The sequence below is a fragment of the Aulonocara stuartgranti genome (genome assembly GCF_965226115.1).
Source record: "Aulonocara stuartgranti genome assembly, chromosome: 1".
NCBI classification, from domain to species: Eukaryota; Metazoa; Chordata; class Actinopteri; order Cichliformes; family Cichlidae; genus Aulonocara; species Aulonocara stuartgranti.
The window spans coordinates 41,772,182-41,781,152 of NC_138939.1; the positions used below are offsets into that span (position 1 = coordinate 41,772,182).

Consider the following 8,971-nt stretch of genomic DNA (forward strand, 5'->3'; position numbering starts at 1 on the left):
GGGCGTCCAGGTACACACCGGCTCACTCCTTGGCGGCCGCTTATCGGGGCCTGGAGCCTGGGGCTCGCTCGGGCCCCTTCGGGGGTGGGGTGCCCCCGGCCTCTCGGCCTGGGGCTCGGTCACTCAGGCACAGCTGGCGGCCGGCGGAGCTCACGGGCGCGTCACTGCAACTCCCCCTGGCTTCTGCTCCGCGGCTGCTGAGTGAGCCCTCATCTGGGACTCTCCTCAGCTCTTACTGGGACAGTGGCGCGGCTGCCCCTCTGTTGGTCTTCCATGGTTTCTTGTGTTCTGGGGGCCTCTGGATGTCTGGAGTTTTGATCTCCTCCATACCCGCTTCACACCCTGGAGGACGGGGCTGTGGCCCCCCCCACACTCCCTAGCAGATCGTTACATGGAGAAACCTTTGGAATACAAGCGCGCTGATCCACACAGGTATGCACACGGGTGTTCACTGCTCGTAGACCCAAATTACACCTTTCTTGGCTGCTACTTCGAAGCACATCTGTCCTGCGTGCTGCACAACAACATTGAATATTTAGTATTTACTGCTGTTTACACTTAGCTAGATTAATGCGATGGTGTTGTGTTTAGTATGTTGCTTTGTTTGGTTTTTTTTGTCTTTTTTTGCTTGTTTTCTATTCTTCTCTCAACAGGTGATCCAGGAGATTTTTTTTTTCTCCCCCCCTTTCTCACTGTCCCTCTCCCCTTCTGTTTTTCCTTTCCTTCCTCTTTCTTTCTCCCTTTCCTATCTCTCACTCATGTCTGTCCCGTCTGTAACATCTGAAAATAAAATATAATAAATAATAAAAACAAAGATCGACCAAATGGACCAATACGGCAATGCCACGATGATCCATTTGGCAAAGTAAATCCATTGGGTATCCTTGTTGGTCTTCAGACAACAATTCTGATGGCTAAAGAACCAAATGGGACAGGCGAGAAAAAAAAAAAAAAGAACATAATCCACCCACTGTTATCATCTTCAATGCCCTGTACCAACACAGAGCAGAGCAGCTATCTGAACGTTACTCCAACAGAGGTCGATTATCTTGTTAATAATTTCACCTCCTCACTACGTACGACTCTGGATACTGTAGCTCCTGTGAAAACTAAGGTCTCTAATCAGAAGTACCTGACTCCGTGGTATAATTCTCAAACACGTAGCCTAAAGCAGATGACTCGTAATCTGGAGAGGAAATGGCGTGTCACAAATCTAGAGGATCATCATTTAGCCTGAAGAAATAGTTTGCTGCTTTATAAGAAAACCCTCCGCAAAGCCAGAACATCTTACTATTCATCACTGATTGAAGTAAATAAGAACAACCCCAGGTTTCTCTTCAGCTCTGTAGCCAGGCTGACAAACAGTCAGAGCTCTGTTGAGCCAACAATCCCTTTAACATTAACTAGTAATGACTTCATGAACTTCTTCACAAATAAAATTTTAATCATTAGAGAAAGAATTACCAGTAATCATCCCACAGATGTAATATTATCTACAGCTACTCTTAGTACCATCGATGTTAAGTTAGACTCTTTTTCTCTAATTGATCTTTCTGAGTTAACTTCAATAATTACTTCCTCCAAACCATCAACGTGTCTTTTAGACCCCATTCCTACAAAACTGCTCAAAGAAGTCCTGCCATTAATTAATTCTTCGATCTTAAATATGATCAACCTATCTCTAATAATCGGCTATGTACCACAGGCCTTCAAGCTGGCTGTAGTTTACTCAAAAAGCATCTCTAGACCCAGCAGTCTTAGCTAATTATAGGCCAATCTCCAACCTTCCTTTATATCAAACATCCTTGAAAGAGTAGTTGTCAAACAGCTAACAGATCATCTGCAGAGGCTTGTTTGAAGAGTTTCAGTCAGGTTTCAGAGCTCATCACAGCACAGAAACAGCTTTAGTGAAGGTTACAAATGATCTTCTTATGGCCTCTGACAGTGGACTCATCTCTGTGCTTGTCCTGCTAGACCTCAGTGCAGCGTTCGATACTGTCGACCATAATATCCTATTAGAGCGATTAGAACATGCTGTAGGTATTACAGGTACTGTGCTGCAGTGGTTTGTATCATATCTATCTAATAGACTCCAGTTTGTGCATGTAAATGGAGAGTCCTCTTCACACACTGAGGTTAATTATGGAGTTCCACAGGGTTCAGTGCTAGGACCAATTCTGTTTACATTATACATGCTTCCCTTAGGCAGCATCATTAGAAGACATAGCATACATTTACACTGCTATGCAGATGACACCCAGCTCTATCTGTCCATGAAGCCAGATAACACACACCAATGAGTTAAACTGCAGGAATGTCTTAAAGACATAAAGACCTGGATGGCCGCTAACTTTCTGCTTCTTAATTCAGATCAAACTGAGGTTATTGTACTCGGCCCTGAAAATCTTAGAAATATGGTATCTAACCAGATTCTTACTCTGGATGGCATTACCTTGGCCTCCAGTAACACTGTGAGGAACCTTGGAGTCATTTTTGACCAGGACATGTCCTTCAACGCACATATTAAACAAATATGTAAGACTGCGTTCTTCCATTTGCGCAACATCTCTAAAGTTAGAAACATCCTGTCTCAGAGTGACGCTGAAAAACTAGTTCATGCATTTATTACTTCCAGGCTGGACGACTGTGATTCATTATTATCAGGAAGTCCAAAAAACTCCCTGAAAAGCATTCAGCTGATCCAAAATGCTGCAGCAAGAGTCCTGACAGGGACTAGAAAGAGAGAGCAGATTTCTCCTGTTTTGGCTTCCTGTTAAATCCAGAATTCAAAATCCTGCTCCTCACATACAAGGTCTTAAATAATCAGGCCCCATCTTATCTTAATGACCTTGTAAATGGTAAATGGCCTGTATTTGTATAGCGTTTTTACTAGTCCCCTCTAGGGACCCCAAAGCACTTTACACACCCAGTCATCCACCCATTCACACACACACTCACACACTGGTGGAGGCAGCTACAGTTGTAGCCACAGCTGCCCTGGGGTAGACTGACAGAAGCGAGGCTGCCATATCGCGCCATCGGCCCTTCTGGCCAACACCAGTAGGCGGTAGGTGAAGTGTCTTGCCCAAGGACACAATGACCGAGACTGTCCGAGCCGGGGCTCGAACCAGCAACCTTCCGATTACAAGACGAACTCCCAACTCTTGAGCCATGATCGCCCCATGTAGTACCATATCACCCTATTAGAGCACTTTGCTCTCGCTCTGCAGGCCTACTTGTTGTTCCTAGAGTATTTAAAAGTAGAATGGGAGGCAGAGCCTTCAGTTTTCAGGCCCCTCTTCTGTGGAACCAGCTTCCAGTTTGGATTGAGGAGACAGACACTATCTCTACTTTCAAGATTAGGCTTCAAACTTTCCTTTTTGCTAAAGCATATAGTTAGGGCTGGACCAGGTGACCCTGAATCCTCCCTTAGTTATGCTGCAATAGACGTAGGCTTCCCATGATGCATTGAGTTTTTCCTTTCCAGTCACCTTTCTCACTCACTATGTGTTAACAGACCTCTCTGCATTGAATCATACTTGTTATTAACCTCTGTCTCTCTTCCACAGCATGTCTTTTATCCTGTCTTCCTTCTCTCACCCCAACCGGTCGCAGCAGATGGCCGCCCCTCCCTGAGCCTGGTTCTGCCGGAGGTTTCTTCCTGTTAAAAGGGAGTTTTTCCTTCCCAAGTGCTTGCTCATAGGGGTCATATGATTGTTGGGTTTTTCTCTGTATCTATTACTGTACGATCTACTGTGCAATATAAAGCGCCTTGAGGCGACTTTTGTTGTAATTTGGCGCTGTATAAATAAAATTGAATTGAAGACAGGTAAGTGGCCTGTATATTCTTTTGGATTTCTCATGATAGGTAAGTTATCTGTTCCATTTCTAGAATGTTTTGCTTGCTGGTTTGACTATGTCCACACTGACATTTCTTACCTTCAAAGGTAAACCAAATGTTTGGTTGTTGTAAAACTTCAAAGTCAGTGTTGCATTGGTCCTTTCTTGGGAGCAGGGGGTGGGGGAGTCATCTTTTTTCTGTCGTGCTTTGGTTTCCCTTAGGTTGGGCGTAACACTGATGATAATAATAAGTGGATGAGAAAGGATGGATGGTTTTGAGATTATTGCTTTGATTCCATGTGTTTTGGCTCATTCTTCCTTGGACCATCTTGTATCTTATTGTCAAATCTTTGTCTCTGTTTAGTGATTCTTTGTTTGTTGTTAGTCATTTGTCTCCAGTATCATAGTGTAGTGATTAACATATTTCTTGGCAAGTGCAAGGTCAGTGGTTAGATCCCTGCTGCAGACAAAAATCTCCTTTGGGGTTGCATCAAGAATGAATCTGGTTTACAACTTCAGATTACACATGCTGTGGTGAGCCCTTGTGATAAGGGTAAGCTGAAAGTAGCTTTTTCATTTATATCTTGTCTAAAATGTAACTTCCATCATTGCCTAGTCAGTTTCAGTTATGTCTTGTTACCCTGGTCTTTCTACTTCCCTTGATTACCACATACGCACACACGAGGCCTGTACCTATGTACAGGTGTGTGCTTATAGCGTCTGTTTCTGTTTGTCTCTTGTCCACGTGTCTGTTTATCCACCCTGTGTGTTTTTATTTTGTTGCTACGATCAGCTGATTTCGGTTTGTATGTCAGAGGAGGAAAGTAGAGATGCAGTTTACCGCGTGGATATGGACATTACTTTTGTTTTTCATACAAAAAAGGATGAGACGCCGATGGTAAAGTGGATACTGCTACAGGACAGAAACAGCTGCATTATACTGCTAACACAACTTCAGCTCTTCGCAAGTACAGCATGCTAACGCTAAGCTAGCCAAGGACCCAGAGTGACGTTTAAGCTGAGTAAATGCTGACCCCAGACCAGCACCGTGATAAAGTGAGCCATCATTTGCGGTAACAAACAGGTAACAAAATGATGAGCAGTCAGGTGGCAGCCTCCATTTCTACCTGTTCATGTTTATAAAGTAGAATCACTGTGGTGGTCGCTTTAAAGTCTCTTTGTGCTGGTTCTCATCTTTGCTCTGTGCTGTTGGCTGCTAACAGAGAAGATCACATGTGTCCACATTGTGGTAGTGTGTGGGGCTGTAGCCTCTAGGTTTATATTGTTAAATGGTAATTATGAAACCCTGTGTTTCAGATCGTCTTACAGAGTAACATGGAAGAAGCATAACGAGTAGTATAGCCAATGTCTTTCTCCTCTTTTTACTTTAGTTGTTTTGAGTAATGACCCCAACACTGATCACAACAAATGAGGGAAGTACTTCCAACATTCACAAACATTTGACCGCTTGAGATATAATATATTTGCATGAATGTAGGCTTAAAACTTTCCTTTTGGTGAAGGATACAGTTAGGGCTGGATCAGGGGACACTGAATCATCTCTTATTTATGCTCTGATCGACTTGGGCTGCTGTCATGGTCCTGGGCCAGTATTCTTAGTTTCTTGTATTTTTGTATTTCGTTTCTTATTTAGGCCATGTTTCCTGAGTTGTCCTGTTGTGTTGTTCCCTAAGTGTAGCTGCCCACTTGGAATTACCACTCGTGACGCAGAGAGCTTCGACTGATGCAACTTTATTCTCTCCTCTTTAAACCACCGACAATATGGCACCGTGAAAACTATAAAGATGCACAAACAAATACCATTAAACATTCAAGTAGAAAGTGCAGAAATGTTCGCATTTTACTATAGAAAATTATTTTGATTAACCCAAATAGTGATATTGACATAAATCAATAGTTTTTAAACTATTTATGTTACAGCATTTAATAAAATGAATTAACAACAACCTTTCTGTGTCTTAAATACATAAACAATCGTTTGCAATCATTAACCAACCTCTTTCTGCTTCCAAGGGTGCTAATCATGCTGAATCAGCTAGCCAACCTCCTCCATGCGCATCTCTTAGCCAGTCTTTCCACACCACAAACAAATGACATGCATACACAATAAAAAACGAATTCAACCACATTGAGTAAACTTTCAAAGTTATAGCATGTGACAGATAAATAAAACACATAGTTTTGCATGAGTACCCTCAAAAACAAACGCTTTTACTCACTCTGAAGCAACGTGTTTGCGTCGCCTCACCGAGAACAGAACAGGAAGTCTGACACAATAAAAGAGGAAGTGCTAAGGTACTCTTCAAAATAAAAGTGCAAAGTAAAGTGGCTTTGCCGGCATTTACACTAAGTGTTTTCCCTTCGTGACTCTTACCCCCTGTGTGCCCCTCTGTGTATTTTTGAGCCCTCGTCTCTCTTTGTGTTTATTCCATGTTTCCCCTGACCCAGCGTTTCTAGTTCCTTGTGATGTTTGTAACATGGTACTTGTGTGATTTATTCTATGGCTTCTAGTTTTGATCCCTTGCCCTTCATGTCTCTCTGTGTCCCCTCTGTTCTGTGTAATTGTGTGTCTTTGCATGTTTGAGTTTGTTTTCTGTCCCTCTGCATTGTGCATTATTTTCTCATGGTTGGTCTTTTGTTACTCCCTCTAGTCTAGTTTCTTGTGTTCCAAGCTGAGTATTTCCCTCCACGTATTTTGGTTCTTAGAGTCCTCTGCCTTATGGTTTATGTCTCTGTGTTTCTTAGTTGCTGTCTCCACTGTGTCAAGTTTGCGTCTCTGTATGATCCTTCCTGTTTTACTTTGATGGTCCATGTCTTATGTGAATGTGTCCTGCTTTGCTTGTCTCGTCCAGCCTGATTACTCCCAGCTGTGCTCTCCTTCTTTGTCTCATTCCCTCGTTATCCCTCTGTGTATTTAAGCCCTGTGTTTCTCTGAGTCAGCGTCGTGTTGTCCCTCATGCTGTGTGTGCTTCTCCCCGTGTCTTCTGGTATGTGTTACAAATAGCTCTTCCCAGTTTAGTTTTGCATTGCTTTTGTATCACTGTTATCGTTTGTCACCTGTCAGCAATAAAACTGCATTTTGAGTTCAGTTCTGTTTTCCCGTGAGTTTGCGTTTGGGTCCTATTTTCCTGCCTGCCACACACCGTTACATGACAGGCTGCTAGGAGCTTCTTATGATGCACTGAAAATTTCTCACTGTGTTTAGAAATGTAATCATTAGTTATTATTAATCTCTGGCTCTCTTCAACAGCATGTCATCTATCCTGTCTTCCTCCCCTCATCTCCAACCGGCTGAGGCAGATTGCTGCCCCTACCTGAGCTTGATTATGCCCGAGGTTTCTTCCTTTTAAAAGGAAGTTTTTCTTTCCCACTTTTGCTTGCTCAAAAGCGGTTGCTTGATGGTTGGGGTTTCTCACCTATATTGTAAGGTACCTTACAATATAAAGCAGCTTGACGCAACTGTTGGTGTGATTTTTGCGCTATGTAAATAAAATTGAATCAGAAAATTGAATTGAATTCAAGTGCTCTGGTGACATCAGCAGCTAATATAAAGCTTACTGTCATATGAACGTCAGTGGAGTTCGATTGGCACATTTTTTTTGGTGTGGGGGGGTAATCAGAATACTTTAATCCATGAGGAAATTACAGTGGGGCAAAAAAGTATTTAGTCAGCCACCGATTGTGCAAGTTCCCCCACTTAAAATGATGACAGAGGTCAGTAATTTGCACCAGAGGTACACTTCAACTGTGAGAGACAGAATGTGAAAAAAAAATCCATGAATCCACATGGTAGGATTTGTAAAGAATTTATTGGTAAATCAGGGTGGAAAATAAGTATTTGGTCAATAACAAAAATACAACTCAATACTTTGTAACATAACCTTTGTTGGCAATAACAGAGGTCAAACGTTTACTATAGGTCTTTACCAGGTTTGCACACACAGTAGCTGGTATTTTGGCCCATTCCTCCATGCAGATCTTCTCGAGAGCAGTGATGTTTTGGGGCTGTCGCCGAGCAACACGGACTTTCAACTCCCGCCACAGATTTTCTATGGGGTTGAGGTCTGGAGACTGGCTAGGCCACTCCAGGACTTTCAAATGCTTCTTACGGAGCCACTCCTTTGTTGCCCGGGCGGTGTGTTTTGGATCATTGTCATGTTGGAAGACCCAGCCTCGTTTCATCTTCAAAGTTCTCACTGATGGAAGGAGGTTTTGGCTCAAAATCTCACGATACATGGCCCCATTCATTCTGTCCTTAACACGGATCAGTCGTCCTGTCCCCTTGGCAGAAAAACAGCCCCATAGCATGATGTTTCCACCCCCATGCTTCACAGTAGGTATGGTGTTCTTGGGATGCAACTCAGTATTCTTCTTCCTCCAAACACGACGAGTTGAGTTTATACCAAAAAGTTCTACTTTGGTTTCATCTGACCACATGACATTCTCCCAATCCTCTGCTGTATCATCCATGTGCTCTCTGGCAAACTTCAGACGGGCCTGGACATGCACTGGCTTCAGCAGCGGAACACGTCTGGCACTGCGGGATTTGATTCCCTGCCGTTGTAGTGTGTTCTGATGGTGACCTTTGTTACTTTGGTCCCAGCTCTCTGCAGGTCATTCACCAGGTCCCCCCGTGTGGTTCTGGGATCTTTGCTCACCGTTCTCATGATCATTTTGACCCCACGGGATGAGATCTTGCGTGGAGCCCCAGATCGAGGGAGATTATCAGTGGTCTTGTATGTCTTCCATTTTCTGATGATTGCTCCCACAGTTGATTTTTTCACACCAAGCTGCTTGCCTATTGTAGATTCACTCTTCCCAGTCTGGTGCAGGTCTACAATACTTTTCCTGGTGTCCTTCGAAAGCTCTTTGGTCTTGGCCATGGCGGAGTTTGGAGTCTGACTGTTTGAGGCTGTGGACAGGTGTCTTTTATACAGATGATGAGTTCAAACAGGTGCCATTCATACAGGTAACGAGTGGGGGACAGAAAAGCTTCTTACAGAAGACGTTACAGGTCTGTGAGAGCCAGAGATTTTCCTTGTTTGAGGTGACCAAATACTTATTTTCCACCCTGATTTACCAATAAATTCTTTACAAATCCTACCATGTG

General features: G+C 43.3%; 1 long non-coding RNA gene across 1 annotated transcript; it reads right to left on the reverse strand.

Moving 5' to 3' along the window:
- Positions 1–5,534: 5,534 nt before the first annotated feature.
- On the reverse strand, positions 5,535–6,202 carry LOC309711468. Its single transcript, XR_014277979.1, has 3 exons — positions 6,081–6,202; positions 5,858–5,932; positions 5,535–5,637 (listed from the first exon to the last, which is right to left on the reverse strand). It is a non-coding gene; the product is annotated as an uncharacterized lncRNA (long non-coding RNA).
- Between the last annotated feature and the right edge of the window lie 2,769 nt (positions 6,203–8,971).